This window comes from Podarcis erhardii, assembly GCF_964252035.2.
Source record: "Podarcis erhardii genome assembly, chromosome: 4".
Taxonomy (NCBI): Eukaryota; Metazoa; Chordata; class Lepidosauria; order Squamata; family Lacertidae; genus Podarcis; species Podarcis erhardii.
In genome coordinates this window covers 98,277,321-98,300,953 of record NC_138508.1, presented here as the reverse complement: position 1 = coordinate 98,300,953, position 23,633 = coordinate 98,277,321, and the positions used below count along the sequence as shown (strand labels likewise).

Here is a 23,633-nt window from a genome sequence, read left to right as displayed (position 1 = left end):
ATTTAATAAAATGCCACATTGCTAAATCCAGTATGTTTCTGGAAATTATGGTAAGTAGAAAACAAGCAAACAAATTATGGCTTTCCCTTTGAAAGTAGAAGCATGTTGGCTATGTGAGATTAGCAGTGAAAATGGTCAGCTGGTTCCTGATTAATGCAGTCACCTCCCTTGCTGGATGGCAAAATAGGTCAACAGAGCTTTCTTTCCACAGTTGCCTTGAGTAAATGGAAATGTCCGTATGCAATTCTGCAGGAGAGGGCGCATGCATTCACATGTACACCCACTCAGCCCTTTCTTTACATAGATCCATATTTGCAAAGACTCCTCCTTTGGCGGGAGGGGGGGGGGAATTCCTTCTTTGTAAACCTGGCACCAGCCTTTACCAGCTTCTGCTTTCAGTGGCTCAGCTTAGCAGCGACGGAAAACAGCAGAACCACCAAGTTCAGCTCGCCCGGGCAAGGCAAGGTCAGTCAATTAAAGGAGAGGAGGGGGTGAGTCGGCAGGGTGAAGAGAGGAGAGCAGGTGGGGAAGTGCAGAGTGACCAGAGCCCTAAGAACGGTGGCTCAGTTTCTAATGGCAACCATCTCAAAGGCTTTTGTCTTTGTGCCCTGCTTCGTAATTAAGTGTTAAATAGAAGTACGGCTCCATCAGCAGAGCTTCCTTCCTGATAAAAAAAAAAAACCAAACCCTTGGCTTATATTCATCTTCTGGCCTGACAGCTTATTAGAGAACTGCAGTTGGAAGATTCTGCATACTTGGGAACAGAGGAAGAGATCAAGAGATTACTCTAAAATCCCAGATTGGTCAGTGTCCAATATTGCAATGGAGACACAGCACATGTATGTGTGCAGGTAAACCTTTTGAGGCATCTAAATTTTATTAAATAAAACAGGCACTTGTAAGATTGTTAAAGCAAACGTCGGACATTTAGGTGCGCTGCGCAGGTCAACAGGCCCTGACAAGTATTATGAATGTACGAGAATTCGGCAACACATTCACAAACCTTAATCCAATTGCCAGCCATTCTTATTACATGTCTTTAAAAAAAGTGGAAATATATGGATCCATTTTGAACATATATGAAATTAAACTGGGGTTGTCAGTAATCATGTGGGACTGTCAACAGCCACAAGAATCTGGACACTCGCTACACACATGCGTAAAAATATCCTCAAGCATTTATGCAACATTTAAGAAGGTTCAGGGCAGTTCTTTGTTTATGATGTGCTCTGCACAATCTCATTGCACATGACTACAACTAGTAAGAAAGATCAGCAATAGATTGCAGATTGAGAAATAATGTCTAAGAGAAGACTATTGTGCCTAACAGCCGAGCAACATGTTACATTTAAGGTGCCATCGCATTTAACATATATTTTTGTTTTTGGAAATGGCACCCACATGGGGAACCAATCAGGTCTGGAGCCACAGGGCACTGGGAAGGGTGATCAATCTATCCCCCGCCATGCTGCTGTCTGACAAAAATCAACCTGCTGTTGGCGCAGATATTGGACAAGGTTCACCCAATGCTAATTGCGTCCCACTGCCATCACTTTGGAAGGCAGATACCTCAAAGGCATGTAATGTATCATAGTTTGCCCGTAAGGCTGCCTAAAGATTTGGCTCTTGGCAAAGATGAGAACTGAACTGTGGACTCCACAGCTTACAATTTCAGCAGCTACACTGAACTCCAGAATATACAAACTCTTCCTTTCCCCCACATTAATATGTTACTAAGTATGTTCCAAAGTTCACAGAGGATTCTTGCTGGGGCAGCCTTTTTCCAGTCCATTTCTTCCAAACGGAAGAATGGGGAAATTAAATGACAACTGACACATTCGTACTTGAAAGTTGCTGGTTATTATCAATAAACCATAATGAGGGGGAAAGAGTCAGTTCCTGGGGGAGAGAAACGAACACAATAGCACAGTAATATCTGTGGACAATTTGGCTGTGTGTGTATGAACAGTCAAAATAAATCTGTGTGCTGCATGTGTAAGGTCCCACCTGTCTCCTCCAGTACCCCAAATTCATGATCCTTTGTATGCCACTATCTTTTAAACATTTGCTTGGGCACCAAAGCTGTGGCAGCCCCCGTTCGCTTCCAAAGCACATGAAAGGGCCCTGCTACAAATGTGTCAGGGCTCTGACAAGTGTGTGTGTCAGAGGTAGGACACTAGGGGACTGACCACCAGAGGGGCTAGTGACTTGGGGGGTTATCAGTGTTTCGCAACTTTGACCTGTTGCAGGACCTTAGCCAGACCTTAGCAGAGCATACGCAGAGTTCCAGAAAGCAATCAGTTGCAGGCAGGATGGACGAAGCAGGAACCAAATTAGTATAGTAACTTGGTTACTTAGAGATTTTTATTATTTACAGCAGACTCTACAAGTTACTATATACAAGAACAGATACGGATCTTAACTAGCGCTCTCTTAACAAACTTCAAACGACTCACAGAACACCACACCGACCAACACACACTCCAGTCAGTAAGGTCATAAGTCATCATGCCTGTGTGAAACCTCAACCAATGGTAGAGCAGTATCCAAGGTCTCATATCTCCAGGCAGAATAACTCCTCTCTGCTCAGTCTTCTTGGCTTTCGGCCAACTCTTAATTGACTCTGTGTGAAGCTGCACAGAATGGCACGTAGTCAATATCCCAACAGGCACCACCTGCGAGGCAGGAGCCAGGGTAGGAAGGGGGCGGAGGAATGTCCAGAGCTCTCAGAGGCAAAGGTGGGCATTCAGGATGTGTTGGAGGAAGAGGCTGTTCCAGAGAGGGACTGGCCAGTCAAATACCTGCCATCTCCCACCACAATGTCTCCTAGAACCAAGAGGGGTTTGAAGAGGGAAGAGCAGCGACAACTTCAATGTAGGAGAAGCCTGAGATTGTGCACGCTGAGGTCACAAGAAGCAGCAAGGTTTGGTCAGGAACAACGAATGGTGTTTCCAGCAACTGACTGAGGCTGGAAACCCTACTTTAAAAAGCTGGTTCTCATCAGGAGCAAGAAGGCTGATCAGCAGCAGGTGGAGTCCCTTCACCTTCTGCTCCTTCAGGCTGCTGCTCAGCAGGTAAAGCCAACCCCTGGCCCATGACACTCGTAAGCTGGGGGGGGGGACATTCCCACTGTTGTTGCAACTGCTCCACAGGGTGCAGACCTGGGGACAGCATGTGTATCCAGGGCATCATGCAGTTGCTGCCAAGTACGTCCTGTTCTCAACAAAGAACTGACTATCAGATGGGTGCCTTCCTCTGTTGGGGCTGCCTAGGACAACAAGGGAGTCAGTAACTCTACATTGCAACATATAGAATGCTGGTCTTCATTCCCAGAATCCTCTGCAAGATGCTGGAATTCCATGGAAGATGTTCCATGGTGCAGACAAGACAATATGGAGATTCTTGAAGGTAGAAATGGTTGGGATGCTATTTCAATCCTTTTCCATAGTGACTCACTTGGCTAAAAGGAATCCCGATGTTAGCTGCATTAGCTTTCTAGAAGTTTGTGAAGAATTCTGGGGCATATTATATGTTGCACACTCAGTTCATATGGCGCACTGTCTTGAGTGGTTGTCGTACTGCTATTGTACATGAATTCAGAGTTCAAAAAGCCTGCCCCAGCCGCACTTTCCGCAGGAAGCAATGGGAGAGGTTAAGCTGCCTTTCAGAGATGCTTGTCCACCACCGTTGATCTTCTCGGTGAGGAATCCCTGATAAGCTTCTGAAGGGCCCTAAGAAAATCACTGATCAAAGCCAGACATTTAATCAGGAAGAAGCCGGCAAACTGAACAAATGGATAGAAGCAAAAGCACTAAAAGGAATACTTTCCCCCACATAAATACATCACAGTCATGTAATGTGCAAGGAAGTTTGCCTTTGCCAGCAAAACATGTTTTGACAATCTTGTAATATCAGTAATCCATTTTAACAACTCTTCAGCCAACGCAGCACCACTGCTTTTGGAAATCTAGGCATTGGAGGTAAACCATATATCTCTAAGGAAGAAGCACAGTTTAAAGGAAAACCCTGCCTCTTTTTATATCTTCGCATCTGGAACGCAGATTTGAAATGTTTCTGTATTAGTGGTGAGAAATGAAATATCGCAATGAAGTGGCCAAACTACTAAGGGACATAAAGCAAAGGAAGAACGAGGAAGGATACAGATCAGAGAAGCCGTGATAAGAAAACATCACACAAAACATTCCTGTGATTTTCTGCGTATCTCACAGTGGTAACCACAAATTTCTGAAAAGGCTACAATTCGAGGAAGTTAAGTCCCATTGAACTCGATGAGGCATGTATATAAGTATATGGATTTAAGATAGGAGTGCAAAAAAATGTATTGTTCAAAATGATTGCAAGACTTGTGATGGTTCATCATTCACAGTGATAGGCAGTGGAATCCAAGGCAAGTCTACTCAGCCAGAAATCTCACAGAAGTTTAATGGGCCTTATTCCCAGGTAAGCGAGCATTTGTTGTTGTTGTTTATTCGTTTAGTCGCCTCCGACTCTTCGTGACCCCCTGGACCAGAGCATGCCAGGCACTCCTGTCTTCCACTGCCTCCCGCAGTTTGGTCAAACTCATGTTTGTATCTTTGAGAATACTGTCCAACCATCTCGTCCTCTGCCGTCCCCTTCTCCTTGTGCCCTCCATCTTTCCCAACATCAGGGTCTTCTCCAGGGAGTCTTCTATTCTCATGAGGTGGCCAAAGTAGCCTCAGCTTCATGATCTGTCCTTCCAGTGAGCACTCAGGGCTGATTTCCTTCAGAATGGAGAGGTTTGATCTTCTTGCAGTCCATGGGACTCTCAAGAGTCTCCTCCAGCACCATAATTCAAAAGCATCAATTCAAAAGCGAGCATAGGAAAGCAATTATGTACAAACTTACATGGAAGTAAATCCCATTGCACTTACCTCTGAGAAGATATTTATAGGTTTGTGCTGCAAGGACACCAGATTAAGGGTTGATTGGCAACATGCAAAATACATCCCCCCTGTATTATGACTATTTTGAATTTTGGATGACTGTTTATACCAGGGATGGAGAACCTGAAGCTCCCCAGATATTGTTGAACTACAACTCCCAACATGCCTGATCACTGGCCATGCCAGCTGGGGCTGATGGGGAGCTGGAGTCCAGCAACAGCTTGAGCGCCTCAGGCTTCCTGTTCTTGCTTTGTACAGAGCCATAAATCATGTACACGGTGTCTTATAGGGAAACATAATCACAAGATATGGGCCCCTGCCCAACAGAGCTTACAATTTAAAATTGGGTGATGGGGAAGTCAAGAGGGGGAGGAGCAGAAGGAAATGAGCAAATCTAGTTATATCTTGGTTTTGCTTTGGTTGGAGGAGGCGGTAGGCCAAAGAAGTCACAGAAAACACTGTGAGGAGGAAATTGAAGAGGAAGAGGCGAAACTATGATGTAAGTGCTCTGGCACAGAATTCTAGGTATAGCGAGCAGCAAGAGAGAAAGGGCATAATCACTTAACAGGGCAGAGCTCTTTCAGGCAGAGAACACAAGGACATGGGTGGCAAAAATATTGGGAAGTGTCTCTCTTTTAAAATAATTTTTTAAATTGGTTTTTAATAAAGAAAAATAGAAAGGTTAATATCATATGTCCTTTTTTGTCCAAAACTAAAGCATTGATCTGAATACAATTAGATCACAGAAAAAAAGAGAAAAAAGGGAAAGAAGGAAAGAGAGAGAGAGAGAGAAATAAAGAAGAAGGAATATACAAGAGAATAAAAGATAGAGACAGAGAAAAGAAAGTTCAGAAGTTAAAGAACTTCCAAGTTCTTCATCGGACCACTGTATATAAACAATATCCACTCCAGTATAACACCCTCCAAAGCCAGTTTCTACAAACAAACCTAATCTTCCATCATCCTCAAATTCAAATGTCATCATTTCATTTTCTTTTTTGCGCAAAAGGTCTATGAAAGTTTTCCAATCTGCCATAAACATTAACAACGACTTTTCTCTGAATAAACATGTCAGTTTTGCCATCTCAGCTAAGTCCATTAATTTTAACAGCCATTCTTCCAATGTTAGTAGTGATGAGCCCTTCCATCTTTGTGCATGGAAGTCTCACTGTCAAAATCCTATATTGAAGCAAAGTTCCATAGTTATTTACTAACTGTATATCATTAAATCCCAGCAGGAAGAATTCTGGTTTCAGTTGAAAGTTAATCTTCAAAATTCTCCATATCAATTTTGGGTTTTTTTTTTAACATGTCCACCAAGCATGATAAAATGTCCCTTCCTGTGTTTTACATTTCCAACAAGTATTGGGGGTGTTTTTATACATTCAACGTAGTGGGAAGTGTATCTCGAACTGCATGAGATTATACCTCTTGGGAGACTTTTCGCTTTGACCAGCACAACAGTTCTCTACACCAGATCATCTACACCCAACAATTGCACCAAGAAAATATTTTTTACAGTAAAAATCAGTGTGCAAATAGCACCACCATAGTCTTCCGAGGCATGAAACCAAAACTAAATCACAACCTAACACACCACAATTTGTCTGTGAATTAACCTTAAATGTAGCCAAGAAGAGGAATCATTTGGAGTTTAGTTCCACTAAACTCTCTCCTCCTCCCACCAAGCCCCCAGGGAAAGGCTACGACTAATTAAGTCTCCTAGCAAGAGACCCTTGTGAAAGGTAGGGGGACCCAAAGTACAATTTGCTTTTGCACCATGGTGTCCCCCAGGCCCACAAGGCTTGCTTCACATTCCCAATGGCACCTGCTGGTGAGGTTGAGGTAGACTGACTTTCATCCCACAAGGCTGTCTTGCAATACAGTGGTACCTCAGGTTAAGTACTTAATTCGTTCCGGAGGTCCGTTCTTAACCTGAAACTGTTCTTAACCTGAAGACCACTTTAGCTAATGGGGCCTCCCGCTGCCGCCGCGCCACTGCACGATTTCTGTTCTCATCCTGAAGCAAAGTTCTTAACCTGAAGCACTATTTCTGGGTTAGCGGAGTCTGTAACCTGAAGCGTATGTAACCTGAAGCGTATGTAACCTGAAGCGTATGTAACCTGAGGTACCACTGCACAAGAGACTGCCCATGTGCAGTCTTGTATTGCTTCAAAAACACCCCATAATGATATTATAGATTAAGCATTTTTTTGAAAAAAGATTGTTCAAATGAGGGACTTTTCTGCATCCCCAAGACTTCTATCAGTGCAGCAATGAAAGAGCAAAATCCAGTTTCCAGAATCCAATTTCCAGCAAGACAACATCCCGAGAGATAAACAAGGTCTCCGAAAGTTCCTGGGCTTCATGACTTTGCTCGGGGAACTATGCCTTATTAAGTCTTACGATTGGTATAAATATGATCTGTGTTAAGGCGAGGTGTCTGTGTCTGATGAAGTGAGTTATAGTCTGTGGAAGCTCGTGACAGAATAAGTTTGCATCTTTTTAAAAGGTGCAGCAGGGCTCTTGGTGGGTTTTGTGACGATGGACTTGCTGAACTGCCTCCTGGAATTAGGATCTGAATCGCGTTGCCTTCCTTCATATCCAAACACATTGGTTTTGTCACCGATGCGGCTTAATCGATGCAAACCTGAACTTGTGAGCGTCGGCTCCACAGGGCAGACAATGTCACAGAGATTCAGCGCTGGATTTTCCTTTGAAAAGAAGAAAGGCATTGACACGGCGAGGGGAGTGAACGTGCCTGCGTGTCTGTGCACCCAGCTATATCCAATTCCCCATCCATTCCCACCACCCTTTATTTTAAGGGGGGGGAACATTATAGGGGCAGAGCCCTGCTAAGAAATGTATTCAGGATATCCGCTCAGTGCTTTTTTTGGTCTGGCTGCAAAACATCTTTATTTAGACAAAGCACCTGAGTTTCCCTTGGACAGAGCAACTTGTGTGTCAGTCCCAAGTTAGGAGCTCAAGCGTTGCTTTGTTTGCATTGATTCCCTGCTCATCCAACACTGCAGTAAGTGGTTTTGCATATTAACTAAGTGCACAGTAACCTTCCTTTACCTCCTCCCAGCTCCACCTCCTCCCACCCAGCCTCAGGAATCAACACTATTGCTCAGTCAGATACTTGGAGGAAGCTGCCAGGAGGTTGCTATGGCAACTGTTCTGCTTTCAGCAGCTGCTTCCCTGGTTCCAGGCCGGGGGGGGGGGGGGAGGAAAAGGGGAGGGAGGGAGACCTGGGGAGAACTAGGCGGCCTCCGATCAGAAGTTCAGATAAAGAGGGTCACTGTAATTTGCTGGCGCAGATTAAAAATAACGCAGCAGATGCAGGCGCTGGGAAGCAATAAAAACAACGTAGGTAACGCAAAAGGCCAGTCATTAAGCTGGAGCGTTTGTAGATTTATTTAATTGCAGATCATGAGATTGCGGAACACCTCCCTGCTCTGCGCATCTTCCTCCTGATTTGTAGGAAGGTCTCAGCGAAACAGTGGTGTAGCGTGGGGGGTGCAGGGGGGGCCGGCCGCACCGGGCGCAACATCTGGGGGGGCCGCGCTCGCCGCCTCCGGAGTCGCCGAAGAGCCTCGGGCGCAGGCTGTAGCAGAGCCCCATGTCTCGCGGAACCGACAAGCTGTGCGCGCGTCCGGGCTGAAGGCGTCCGGCAGGCAGCGGCTCTCAGCGGTCCCCGCGCGTCAGGGCCGTGGAGGGCGCGCCAGACAGCCCCTCCTCACAGCCCCACCGCCGCCGCCGCTGCTGCAGCTGCTGGTCCATGTTGCATTTTCCTCGCCTCTCTGCCCTCCTCCTCCGGGCAAGCGGCGTCGTTTGGGCGACAGCGCCAGCGGCAACTCGCCTCAGATCACCTGACACGGACCCGCTGCCGCCGCTGTGGCTACCTTACTGTAAATACCCCAGCCCAGGCAGCAGCAAGAAGAAGCTGGCAGCGGCGGCAGGTTAGGGGTTAGGGGCGCAAATTACTTGCCTTGCCCCGGGTTAGGGGGCGCAAATTACTTGCCTTGCCCCGGGTTAGGGGGCGCAAATTACTTGCCTTGCCCCAGGTGCTGACAACCCATGCTACGCCGCTGCAGCGAAACAGTCCAGATATGCTACACAGAGCTCAGGTAGCCCTGCCGACCTTTAGACAAAGGGGAAGAGAAATGCAAGTATGATCTGGTGCGTAACACCCGAAAACACGGATTTATGAAAAGGCTGGAGCATAGTGCTCGCTCTCTCGTCCCCCCACTCAAATTAGGAACGGGTGGATCTTTCAGTTTCTCCAAGTTCCTTATTTTTCCAGTTATTAAGTTCAGTTATTCACATTTCCACATGACAGTTTGTGACTTAAGTCATCAGCATTTTAGTGCAAATTTCTCCTAAAGCTTGTATGCATTCCCTCCAATATACATTTTTGAAAAGCCATTTCCCCTAAAATGATGCATATTATTTGTATATTATTTTCACTAATATATGCATTTTTATGCATGCTCTACCCCAGTATATAAATGTTTACATGCTACTTGGCAGGAAAACTGCATTGCAAAATTCAGAGAAGTGTGACTTTTGAAAGATGGTTGCATTTGTCATCTCATGTGGTAATGGAAATGGCAGGTTCGGTAGATTCATCTTTAAAGGCAAACTGAATGGAGCAGCTCCCCCATCCCTACCACACATGGGCATATAATTCATATTAAAGGCGAAAGAAGCCCATCATGGTGAAACGGTCAATTGGAAGGAACAAAACTTCCCCACAGGGCCCAGTGATCGACAGAACCTAGTCTGCCCTTTTGGAAGCCAAAAGGAGAAATCACCCTTATGACCAAAAGGGCAGAAGCTTTCCTATATACACTCTAATACAGTGGTGCCCTGCAAGACGAACGCCTTGCAAGACGGAAAACCCGCTAGACGAAAGGGTTTTCCGTTTTGGAGGCGCTTCGCAAAACAAATTTCCCTATGGGCTTGCTTCACAAGACGAAAATGTATTGCGAGTTCCTGCGGGTTTTTTTTCCTTCCCCCTTTTTCTAAGCCGCTAAGCCGCTTATCAGCTGATCCGATAAGCCGCTAAAAGCCGCTAAGCCGCTAATAGCGCTAAGCCGCTAAGCCGTCAATGGGCTTGCTTCGCAAGACGAAAAAACCACTAGACGAAGAGACTCGCAGAACGGATTAATTTTGTCTTGCGAGGCACCACTGTAAAGTCATCTGGCCCATTAAGCCTGATTTCCCCTTTTAGCGTAATTCAGACCCTGACTATCTACAAGGGATTCAATTTTGGGTTGCAAAATAGGTTTATTTATACACAGATCCATATATAGACATGTACAGTGGTACAGTGGTACCTCGCAAGACGAATGCCCCGTAAGACAAAAAACTCGCAAGACGAAAGAGTTTTTTGTTTTTTGAGTTGCTTCGCAAGACGAATTTCCCTATGGGCTTGCTTCGCAAGACGAAAACGTCATGTTCCTGCCGTCTAACACCAAGCCACTGCTCCAGCCGATGGATCAGCAGCTCATCGCCAATTTCAAAAAACTCTACACCAAGGAGCTTTTCAGGCGATGCTTCGAGGTGACTGATTGCACCAACATCACCCTGCGGGAATTCTGGAAGGACCACTTCGACATCGTCACCTGCTTGAAGATGATCACCACGGCCTGGGACGGGATCAACCAGAGAAATTTGAATTGCGCTTGGCGCAGCCTGTGGCCGGACTGTGTGGCACCAAGTGACTCTGATGCACCAGAGTCAACAGTGGTGCAGGACATTGTTTCCTTGGGGAGGACCATGGGCCTGGAGGTCACAGAGGAGGATGTCAGCAAGCTGGTGGAGGAGCACGACCACGAGCTGACCACCCAGGAGCTGGTCGAACTGCAGGCAGAGGCTGCGCAGGAGCAGGCCTCACTGGAAGAGGAGGAAGCAACTGAGGAATGGCTGTCCTCCAAAGAACTGAGGGACATTTGCCAGAAGTGGAAAGGTGTGCAGGCTTTTGCACAGCGGCACCACCCTGACAAGGACCTGACACGTGACCTTGCGAACACTTTTGATACGAGGGTCATGTCGTCTTTCAGGGAGGTGCTGAAAAGGCGGATGAAGCAGCAGACCATGGACAGGTTCTTCATCAAGAAGCAAAGAGTGGAAGAGGAACCTTCTTCGAGTTGTCCCCCAGAGTCTTAGAAAATGTATGTACAGTACTGTACACTTTGGTGATTTTTAAATGCTTTTCTGTCATGTTTAGAAACTTAAATTATTGTTCCTTCAATTTTTGAAATGCTCTTTACAGTATGTGTGACTTTAAAGAGCACTTAATAAACTCTTTTTGTACCAAATTTGGCTTTGTTTGGACTTTTTTTGACCATAGGAACGCATTAATTGACTTTCAATGCATTCCTATGGGAATCCGTGCTTCGCAAGATGAAAAATTCGCAAGATGAAAAAACTTGCAGAACGAATTAATTTCGTCTTGCGAGGCACCACTGTACCTCGGGTTACATACGCTTCAGGTTACATACACTTCAGGTTACAGACTCCGCTAACCCAGAAATAGTGCTTCAGGTTAAGAACTTTGCTTCAGGATGAGAACAGAAATCGTGCTCCGGCGGCGCGGTGGCAGCAGGAGGCCCCTTTAGCTAAAGTGCTGCTTCAGGTTAAGAACAGTTTCAGGTTAAGAACGGACCTCCGGATCGAATGAAGTACTTAACCCAAGGTACCACTGTATACCATAAACACAAACACAAACAAACATACTGTATCCCTCCAAAATCCTGTATCCCTTTCAGTCTATTAAATCCTGGCACTTCAGTTCTCCAGGTTAACTGCTTCCCTGATCAAGGTGTTAAAATAATCTGATAAATGCGGTGCCTCACAGCCATTCTGTCCCTCGCAGCTTGGGCTGTGCTTGTCATCCTATAGACCACGCCCCTCCTGCCGGCTTCCTGGGTCATACCACATCTCCCACCCCCATAAACATACTCTTGAAGACCCCAGCAGCACTGCCACTTTGCCTTCGCCTCTCTCCCTTGTCAGCGATTGCCTGGAGATACACACACTTTCCCCTGACTCCCACCCTCTCTTCCTTCACCAAATCCAGACAAACCTTCCTGCATCTCTGCCGTTTCTTAGGAAGAATAGTGGAAAGGAGATGGGCAAAAGGGACGTCCTCATGAATCTTGCTCAGAGGCATAAAGCACCCTTTGACATAACCTTTCGACGTTCTCTTCCCCCCACACCCTTCCTGTCAAACAGCGTAGAGGTGATTAAATCAGGGTCATCGTTGCACTTCTGAGTAGCCCCCGAGAACACAACAAACATAACTGAAGGGAAAGGTTGAATTTTGAAATGGAAAAGCACCTTGCCTCTTCAGCAGCGCTGGTGTCTACACTCGAAACCTTCAAAGAGGCCCCTGGCTGTGGGCACAGTTAGCATCATAGAACTGTAGAGTTGGAAGGAACCCTGCAGGAATTCAGCCATCCCATCAGGGGATCAAACCTGCAACCCTGGGGTTATCAGCACCACGCTCTAACCAACTGAGCTATCCACGCACAGTTCTTCTCTCGCTCCCTCCTGCCCAGCCCATTGCCAGGTGCACATATAGCTTTGTTGACTTGATATCACATGTGGCACTGTGGTCTAAACCACTGAGCCTATTGGGCTTGCTGATCAGAAGGTCAGAGGTTCGAATCCCCGCGACAGGGTGAGCTCCCGTTGCTCTGTCCCAGCTCCTGCCAACCTAGCAGTTCAAAAGCACACCAGCGCAAGTAGATAAATAGGTACCACTGCAGCGGGAAGGTAAATAGCGTTTCCATGTGCTCTGGTTTCTGTCACAGTGTTCCATTGCGCCAGAAGCGGTTTAGTCCTGTTGGCCACTTGACCCGAAAAGCTGTCTGTGGACAAATGTTGGCTCCCTCAGCCTGAAAGCGAGATGAGCACTGCAACCCCATAGTCACCTTTGACTGGAATTAACTGTTCAGGGGTCCTTTACCTTTTACCTTTATAACAAATGCAACAGATAAATTTTAATTCAGAAATCTTCTAAGCATCTTTCCAGAAGGAGGTCATGCGCTAAGCAAATGTAGTGGTCTGAAAAGACCAAGGAAACCAGAGCATCAATTCTCCACACAACCACATTTAAGAAACATAAAACTCTCCAATAGAAGTATCGGCCTTCATTTGCTTGGTGATTCGATGGACATTTTCAAAACTAGTGATCGCTAACAATAGATTTTTAGTTAACAGCCTTATTTACCAGTGGAAGGGAGAAAAATATGAAGGTGCGTTTGAGCCAAAGCTTTTCAGAGTGAGGAGCCAGTAAAGGTAAGTACAAAGGAAAGTGCATAAATTAATTTCTTTTAGAGTTTTGCTGCTGGCTGCTCCTGGAAAAGGGCTTCATTATATATGTACGCTCATAAGTTTAAGTGAAGCGCTGGCACTCAAAAGTAGTGGCATCACTCCCCTGTGAGCCCTTAATAGACCCCATGGCTCTACTTGATATATGTAATCTGTAATACTAAAAGGAGACAAAAATGCCAGTTCTCTGAGGAGGTGGTGGTTATTGAAAGACTTGACCTAAAACAGTTACCCAAGGGCACCAGATATTAATGATGCTTGTCCACTGCATTTATGGGCCAGAACGGCTCCCTCCTCAAAGGAAGCTACAACCAGGAAGAATACAGGGAGAAAGATCAGGATAAGCAAGGGAGTTAAGGCTAGAACTGGGAAATGGAGAGGTAGGGGAGGAAGGAATCAGCATGGGAATAGTGATGTGAGGTGAGAATATTCTCTGCTAGAAAATTCTCTGGAGAATATTCTCCACAAACTGCAAATTCTAATGTAAGAACCAGTTTTACAACCCACATTTTTTAAAAAATCTAGTAAATAATAAGACAAGCTTTGATATTGCCAGTGTAAGTAATGAATAATGGTTTTTTTTAAAAAATCCAGTTACATTACTGGTGTCATTCACCATTGGCAGTTGGCAACATAATTAGAATTCAAAGTTGATGGAAAATATACGGTTAGTGGCAGGCTTAGTGATTAATGTGAGTCATTCACGTTGAATTTTCAATTTCAAGTTTGGTGCAAAAAATTAAAGAATGTGAATTCATCGCATTGCCCCATTGAATAAAAGTATCTGTACAGTTTTTGGTTGCCCTCTGAGCATATAAACATGTATAATTATATCCTTTTCAATGCATTAAAATGAATATTGTCCTGTTTTAAATGAAAATTCTCTAATATTCTCATTAATCGAGAATATTCTCCAAAAGATTATTTTTGAGAATTTAACATCACTATATAGAAAAGATCCTAAAGAGAAAAGCTAACTAAATAATTAAAGGTTTCCTGCAATAGGATTTTATCATCGTCTTGTTAATCAAAATTATGAATCTGTGGCTTGTGCCCTCTGAAATTTTTGAGGGTGTGATGTGGTTATCCCAAAACACATATAAAATGGGACAGAATGCTTTACATAAAATAATAAAATGCAACATATGAAGCTTCCTTCCTGGTTGAGTCTAATAATAATAATAATAATAATAATAATAATAATAATAATATTTATTTGTACCCCACTCTTCCTGGTTTAAAAACCGGACTCAGGGTGGCTAACAGCAAATATAAAACATTGATTAAAATGCGACTTTAAAACAGCATAGAATACAACATAAAATGCAGCATCAATATCAGTAAAATTCAAAAATTGGGGGGTCATTTTTTTGGCGGTGGCAGGGGGGGGGGACCCAGTCAGTAGTCATCTAAAGATCACCAGGGTTAACTGGCCAAATTGGTCCTACTAGGGCCAGCAAGGAGGTGTGTGAATAAGAATTTAAATGTGGGGTCCCAGAAAGGGTTTCTTCATAGTAGAGGAAAGGGAAAAGGGAATAGATTCAAATTGAATTCAAATTGAAGGCTAAATCAAATTGAAGGCCAGGCGGAATAGCTCTGTTTTACAGGCCCTGCAGAAGGAGATCAGGTCCTATAGTGTCAACCTGTCTCAGGATCAGTGCGTTTCTGGGTTCTCAAGAAGATACCATTCCCAACCCTGCTTCCTGAGAACTTTTACCGGGAGATATCAGGGATTAGATCAGTCAACATGCAAAGCACCTGGGTGCTTCCTAGGTTCCTATCAATAATAATTAGTCACTTTAAGTTTAAAATGCACAAAAGCAAAACATTTAATGCTTGTTTTGGAGCAGTGATCAATGGGAGGGGGGAGAAAGTTGCTAAAATGGCGGCTATTAGAAAGAGTTTTTGTGTTTTAAAACCATTTTTAAAAATCAGCCCAATTTTCATTTCAGCTGCATTTTGCTAATATTCAAATGTGTGGGGTATTTTTTAAGATAGCTGGAAAAGTCTTTTAGCACTAATCAACAGGTCAGCTGAAAATAAATAAAAGGGTCATCTAGTCCCAACTGCCTGCAATGGAGGAATCTCAGCTAAAGGCAGGAATCTCAACTAAAGCATCCATGGCAGATGGTCAGATGAATGATAAAATGGCGGCCACTGCAAAGGTCATAGTGAATGTGTGTTGAGCTGTGATACATTCACTTGATGTGCCTTGCCTCTTAAAAAAGAAGGTGGGAGAATAGCATAAGGGGTTCCTACACCTGCAGAGACTTTCTGCGCTCTGAGAAAAGGTGGAAGAAGGGCAGATAAACCACGGAAGTAACTGGATGATGGTTTGTGTGGATGCCCTGTGAAAAGTCGTCTGAAGCCACACCAATTACTTGGGCTGGGTGTTATTTTTTAATCTGTGGCACCATCAGGATGGCGTTTTTTGTTTCGTTGTTTATCATCTTGTCTGTGAATTTGAGGATAGTCCTGTATGGACCAAACAACAATAAATATTCTGCAAATTTGAAACTGATCACAGGCCATCTTCCCTCAAATGGGGATGGGGCCCCATTGTGTTACTTTCTCATTGCACCCATTCATGGCTAGGAGGAACGATATTCAGTCTCTGGACTAATGAGCAACGTGCCGAAAAAAGCAGAAAAGGAAACTCAGCATTCTCCAAACTAATTTAGGCTTCCCGTTCCTGCAGAGAGATGAGGGATAAAGTGGCAGCACATGGCCTAAAACTGCCTTATTACAACTCTACTCCCAGGTGGCCAGTTCAAATGCTAACTAATAGTTCTCATGCTAACTAGCTTGGCAACACGATTTGAATGGGTGGGTGCAAGAACATCTGCCTCTCGGCTTGCACACTTGCCAACACAGACGTATGAGGCTCTCTGTTGTCGTAGGAACCTCTCGAGCAAATGGAAGGGAAAAGTGAAGCTCAAAACCACCTGCTTGAACTAACGTTTTGGCAAGCTCCTCTTTGCCCAACAGTGCTCAGTTGTGCACAGTGCGGGGAGGAACACGAAGCAGCTGCAACAAACATAGCTTCGTGCATCTTGCAAGGTCTGGATATCCCAGTTAACTGCATATGTCATGCATGTTGTTGCACGCTATCTGCAATCTCTAAGGGTTCATGTTTCCTTTTGGGAACGAGGCACAGCGGAGACTTTAGTGTCTTAATGATAGATGGTTTATTTACACATATATACAACCTGGGCCTACGATGGAGGGATTCACAGCATAATCACTCCCAGAGGGTCTTGCTTCTCTCCTAGCTGTAGCCTTGGAATCCAGCAGACATCAAACATCATGTGCTGCCGCTTTGTGTCTCGGTCACACAACTTACATTGCTCCCCCCTTTATCAGTCTGCCCATTTGACAGAGTCCTTTGCTCCTCTGTTCTCTTAATGACTTATCACCCCAGGTAGTTACCTCATCAGGAATTTATCCTTGCTTGGCGCTGTGGGTTAAACCACAGAGCCTAGGACTTGCCGATCAGAAGGTCAGTGGTTCAAATCCCCGTGACAGGGTGAGCTCCCGTTGCTCGGTCCTAGCTCCTGCCAACCTAGCAGTTCAAAAGCACGTCAAAGGTCAAGTAGATAAATAGGTACCGCTCCAGCAGGAAGGTAAACGGCATTTCCATGCACTGCTCTGGTTCGCCAGAAGCTTAGTCATGCTGGCCACATGACCTGGAAGCTGTACGCTGGCTCCCTCGGCCTATACAGCGAGATGAGCGCCGCAACCCCAGAGTCGGCCACGACTGGACCTAATGGTCAGGGGTCCCTTTACCTTTTAATGAGCTTTCAACAGTTGCTGATTCCAGGGGATTGAAAGCGTCTAGCACCCAACTTAATACACACAGGTCCGGCACCCAGTTTTAACACCCCAAGCCTTTATTTTAGCTTGAGAGGTCTGGCACTCATAACAATATAATAAGAATGGAAAAGCATCATCGTAATGCTTTTGTTGGCTGTTTCCCAAGGCATGAAGAAGCAGCCAGCAGATGGCAAGAAGGTGGAGGACCAAAAAGAGTAAGCAGGCTTGGACAGGCAGCCACGTTGGGATCCTATCTGTCTGGGGCAGCTCTCTAGCAGAGCAAAGAAGGCATTGCCTATGCTAGTGGTGGAGGCAGGGTTTCAGAGAAGGGTAAAAGGGGTGCCAGAAGGGTGAGGCAGAAAAGGAGGGATCGTGTCTACGGTAAACGTCACAATGGTGGTGGCAGGGATGGGGAAAAGGCAAGGGTCATAAGACAGCCTGGGTCTAAGTTTGCATAAGACTTCTGGGCTGCCTAGCAAATTTCATACAAAGTATTTCTGGAAGAAAATCAAGAGGCTCCCTGTTCAGATCTTGCACAGCATCTCCTGCTCTTTGACTCTAACATTTGTTAAAAAACTAGGCTGGCATTCATCTATAGATAAACGAATAAAGAAGAACATCATCGGGTGTTTAAATGTTTTGTATGTTTTTGTTTTGTTTTTCGTTTGTCTTTATTATGTGTTTGGAAAATGAATAAAAATTATTATAAAAAAAACAACAACTGCAGCCCGTTAATCTGCGTATCTTTCCGTCAGAAGCTCATCGTTGTGACATCCGAGGACCTAAAAATGATGGCTTATCTAATAGCCATAAATTACATGAGAGATTTGATTGAAAGTAAATTAATTGACATCACCACCTATGAGATCAGATGGTTGTAGTTCCCAGTCCCAACACATGCATGCATTTATTTCATTGCATGAAGCATGCGGTTTTCATAGTATTGTTGCAAGATTTGCTTTACCCCACCCCCAACGACAGTCACTAAAATATGAATAAAGAAGTCTTAGTTGTTGCCTTAAAAAAAAATCCATTAGAGCTTTCTTGTTGCCACCCAGCCATAAAATGTTGTATTTATTTTCTTCACTCATAAATTCCCATTTTATCAGTTAACCACCTCCACCTCCCCTCTGAATTGAGGCGAGTGCCCACATTGATGCAATTTCAGTACTTGCTGAAAACATATTTATTTTTGGAGGCTTTCCCTGACCACTCCTACCAGATGGATTCCTTTAACCAGCTGTGACTGACCTAGCAGCTGCTGTTTGATTCTGAATGTTGTCATTCTACTGTATTTTTAGATATCGCTTTGTAATTACGGTAGGTATGAAAAGAGGTGCAAGAAAACAAACAAATAAATAAATAAATAAATGACTGCATGATGAATTGTCTTTCTAGAGACATAAGAGCACAAGGTTACTGAATGAAAATTAGGCAATTGATTAATAAAATTATGAGCCTAACAAGAATCTGAGAGCATTTATCCTTTTTGTTAATGCACACAGTAGCCCCAATCCAACAAAGCACACAAAGAAAGCAGTGGGAGTTGTGAAAAAAAAGGCTGATTATCTTTTCTGGTGGGAAAGAGGAGAGCAGGCAGAAGGTGAAATCCAGTCCCTTTTCTCACGAATAGCTGATTTTCACAGTCTGCAACTTATTTGCAAGGCTAGGCAGCAGCTATCTGTTGGATCAGGAAGGGGAACAAAAACTCTTTGCCTATCCAACATGTACAATCCTTAGCTGGATCAGGGGGTGGGTGGGTAAAATTTAAAGAAATCCCAGACCAAGAAATCATAGCCTGTATTGCTACTGCAGCAAAGATGCTTGATCTGCTAAGGATGGAAAGATGAACAAAATTCCAGGTGAAGGAACAATTAGGACCCGAAGCCAACTGGCAAGAAAGGTGAGGTACAACCGCAAAAAGGGCAAATAAATATAGTGATATGAGTTTGTGGGTGCCAGACGACTGCAATTCCTGGATCCAGCATGTGTTAAAAGCTAATCAAGCCAGGCTCGCTTCCTAATGAGGCAATCACCTGGGTGATGAGCCATTAAGGGGGATTTACGGACTCGGTGCGAGGTGGCAAATGGGTGGGACCACCTCCCTCAACTTGCAGATAGAGAGAAGGACAAAAGCCAGAGTTGAGCAGTTATGTAAGCTAGACGCTGGAGGCAAAACCAGCGGGTTGGAAAGGCAGAGAGAGGGCCGTGGCTGATCTCTGCTTGAATCCAAGGCTGCGGCTAGGGGAGAAACAAGGCCCTTTTGGGGTGTATATAAACCATGTACAGTGGTGCCCCGCAAGACGAACGCCTCGCAAGATGGAAAACTCGCTAGACGAAAGAGTTTTCCGTTTTGGAGGTGCTTCGCAAAACGAATTTCCTATGGGCTTGCTTCGCAAGACGAAAATGTCTTGCGAGTTCCTGCGGGGTTTTTTCCCTCCCCCCCCTTTTTCTAAGCTGTTAAGCCGCTTATCCGCTAAGCCGATAAGCCGCTAAAAGCTGCTAAAAGCCGCTAAACCACTAATAGCGCTAATCCGCTAAGCCGTCAATGGGCTTGCTTCGCAAGACGAAAAAACCGCTAGATGAAGAGACTCGCGGAACGGATTCTTTTCGTCTTGCGAGGCACCACTGTATCATAAAGACAACACGCTCTCCACTGTGCCTCATTTCCGAAAGGAAACACAGACCCTGGGTGAGCCTCTGGATCCCTTGGGATCTTGCACCGCTCAGAGATTGGGGTGGCGTGGAACACGATGTTCACTAGCTTCTGGAACTCACAAGTCTGAACTTGAAATAGTAGGAGGCATGTGACTGCCTCTGAACTCAGCCGCCCCTAGGTTTTTCCCTCCTTTCCCCCAGGAACATCTAATAATATAAAAAGAAAGGTGTTGTGTGACATCATCCTGCTCCATGTTTCCTCCATTTCCACTTCATTGACTGTTGTCTGCCTGTGCTGGTAAAGCTCAAAATACATTGCATGTTGCAGAATGGAAATACTGCTTGTTTTAATTGGGAAGCCCAAGTCCGCCATTACGTCTAGTTTCAGCTAGATGAACCACACACACTCTCTCGTTGTCAGGAAGTAGAACTTGGATGGTCCCACTTTCCATCTGCTCTGTCATTGCTGCCATAATGATAGAGATAACAATGGTAATTTTATACTGTATTTTTTGCTCTATAAGACTCACCTTTTCCCTCCTAAAAAGTAAGGGGAAATGTGTGTGCGTCTTATGGAGTGAATCCAGGCTGCGCAGCTATCCCAGAAGCCAGAACAGCAAGAGGGATTGCTGCTTTCGCTGCGCACAATCCCTTTTGCTGTTCTGGTTTCTGAGATTCAGAATATTTTTTTTTTCTTGTTTTCCTCCTCCAAAAACTAGCTGCGTCTTGTGGTCTGGTGCGTCTTATAGAGCAAAAAATATGGTAATTTACAGTGGAACCTTGACTTACGTAGAAGAAGAAGAAGAAGAAGAAGAAGAAGAAGAAGAAGAAGAAGAAGAAATAATTTTTATTTATACCCTGCCATTCCCGGTTCAAAAACCGGGTTCAGGGCGGCTAACAACAAATTTAAAACACTTAATTGTAAAAGCAGCATAAAATACAGTATAAAAACATGAATAACAATAAAATTCAAAATTCAAAAATCACTTTAGGGGAGATAAGCATTAGATAATCCCCAGGGCTAGCTGGCTGAATTGGTCCTACTTGGGCCAGCGAGGAGGCCAGGGGAGAATTAGCTGTGGGGTCTCAGAGCAGGTGATCTTCATACAAGGGGACGGAGAAGGAAGAGAAGGGAAATAAAAGATCAGGTTGAATTCAAATTAAAGGCCAGGCGGAATAGTTCCGTCTTACAGGCCTTGCGGAAGGAAGTTAAATCCTGCAGGGCCCTGGTCTCATGGGACACAGCATTCCACCAGGTCGGAGCCATCACTGAAAAGGCCCTGTCCCTGGTGGAGGATAGTCTGACTTCCTCAGGGCCTGGGACCATTAAACTATGGTTATTCATGGACCTTAAGGTATGGGCTCTACTTACGTACAATTCCAGTTACGACCTTCAGTAGATGCTTCAACATGAACTTTCCTCTAGATATGAACAGAGGCCTTGCTAGCAGCCCGGAGCTCGCCTGGCCGGCTGTGGGGCAGTGCTGGGGCCTCCGCCGCCAGGGAGAGGGCCCCCATCCCACCCCCGAAGCTATGGAAGAGGTGCTGCCTGCAAGAGGCACAGCAGGGCGCACTGCAGCCCCAAACCCCACCGAGGAACTAACCTGAGGAAGTCCAGAGAAGAACCTGGCCTGGCAAGAAAAAAAAGTGACCCTGGACGAAGTGAACCAGCTCTTTACTGACCCTTGCCTCATCCTCAGCTTGTAGCCAGGTAAGCCCACTCACGTGCACGTAAGAAAAAATATATAAAATTTTTTCCCCATCTACAATACTATCTTATTTATTTTATAGTACAGTACATTGATTATTGCCTTCATTTTATGGATCTATGGTCTCGTTAGACAGCAAAATCTGTGTTAAACTGCTGTTTTAGGGGGTGTTTTTCATTGTCTAGAATGGATCAATTCACTTTTCCATTACTTTCTATGGAAAAGTGTGCCTCTACTTATATACGTTTCTAGTTATGACCGGACCTCTGGAACGGATTATGGTTGTAAGTAGAGGTTCCACTATACAGTCATACCTCAAGTTACAGACACTTCAGGTCGCGTTTTTTCAGATTATGGACCGCCGAAACCTGGAACTACTGGAACGGGTTACTTCCGGGTTTTGGCGGTCGCGCATGCACAGAAGCATTAATTCGCGCTTTCTGCATGCGCAGACGCAGGTTGCAAACACTGTGGGTTGCGAACGTGCATCACGCATGGATCACGTTCGCAACCTGAGTGTCCACTATCAAAGCCCAAAGTCCTGGCACATTTCTGTCAGTGAAATTCCGCTTGCAGTAGTTAGGAGCTTGGGAGCAGTTGAATGCTGCTCTCTGGAATGTCCTGGGTTTGTCTGAGGCAGTGTGATATCATGGCAGCTCCTTCGTGTTCTGGTAACGCTGAAATCAGAACCAATATTCTGTTTGGGTCAGTACTGAGAGAAAGCCCCTGTAAATGAAAGCACATTCAGACAACCCTTCTGAGAATCATAAAATTATAGATCTGTAGAGTTGGAAGGGACCCAGGGGTCATCTAGTCCAACCCTCTGCAATGGAGGAATCTCAACTAAAGCATCCAGGATAAATGGGCCCCTCCCGTCTCTGCTTCAAAACCTCCAATGACTGAGAGTCCACCACAAACTCGAGGGAGGACCACAGGTCTGTGCAGGTGCCCTGCATTAGAAGAGACTCTATACCCGTACAGAGGTACACACATGCAGAAATTCTTGGCATGAGGAGGGATCAGTGTTCCCCTTCACATGGAGAATCTGTATTTCGATTTCAGTGTTTGGATTTCTGGGAATGGAGTTGAGAGATGACCTAACCTGGTGAGAAAACAGTAAAGACCTGATGAAGAGAGCACAGCAGAGGTTATATTTTCTGAGAATCCTCCGGAAAAATAATCTCTCAAAGGACCTGTTGATGGCATTTTACCATTGTACTGTTGAGAGTGCATTAACCTATGGTCTCTGTGTGTGGTTTGGGAGCTGCACAGCCAGGGAAAAACCAATGCTGTCCAGGGTTGTAAAGACTGCAGAGAAAATAATTGGGTGCACTCTTCCCACCTTGGATCAAATCTATGCTTCCAGGTGCCACAAGAAAGCTGCAGAGCTAGCATAGGATAGTTCGCACCCCGAAATGATCTCTTTCAGCTTCTGCCTTCTGGAAGAAGGTACATGACTAGCTGCCTGAGAAACAGTTTTTATCCAAATGCAATTTTGGTTTTAAAAGCAGTGTTAGGTAGTCTTTGTGGGAGTATATTGTATTTAATTATGGAGTATCAGAGTTTTAAAGGGGTTAACCAGGCTGGGATAGCAGGCTTGTTGGGTTTTGAATGTCTGATGTAGATTTTTTCAATTTCGTTGTTCTGTATGGGACAATAACAATAAAGATTATCCTATCATAGGAGCACCCATTGTAATGAATGTACGATAAAGAGGATGTCTGGAGGAGTCCCCAGAGTCATTACCACAGGGTTATAGTCTAACCTGTTCCTATGTTTTAAAAAGGAGACTTGCAGAGCATGGCTGGCTTCCGGAATGGCATCACCAAGGAAACGCCAGCCTGGAGGAATCCGCTGTCTCACGCAGCCTCTTGCTGGTAGCTAGGGACAGGCATCCTAGGTAGACATTACTAAGGAAACCATCTGACACGTCAAGTTGGTGGGTGTTTGAGGCTCAGCCATCAACTTAGTCACTTGCTCTAAATTTATCCTAGTGGGAAATTGCTCTTTGGAACTCTTGCATACGTCTCCTCGATAGCAGTGAAAGGGGAAAGAGCTCAGCCCTGGCAAATCAGAATGCAAAAGTTCTGAACAGAGAAACTTGAACCGCAGTTCAAGTTGGCTGTGAAAAGTTCTACTGCAATTCTCTAAATTATTGGTGAATGTTTGCCAAATATTTAGTGTG

At 44.9% G+C, this 23,633-nt stretch overlaps 1 long non-coding RNA gene across 1 annotated transcript; it reads left to right on the top strand.

Annotated features, from left to right (window-relative positions):
* The first annotated feature begins 250 nt into the window (after positions 1–250).
* Positions 251–2,994, top strand: LOC309339938. Its single transcript, XR_014155678.1, has 2 exons — positions 251–465; positions 2,378–2,994. It is a non-coding gene; the product is annotated as an uncharacterized lncRNA (long non-coding RNA).
* Positions 2,995–23,633: the final 20,639 nt, after the last annotated feature.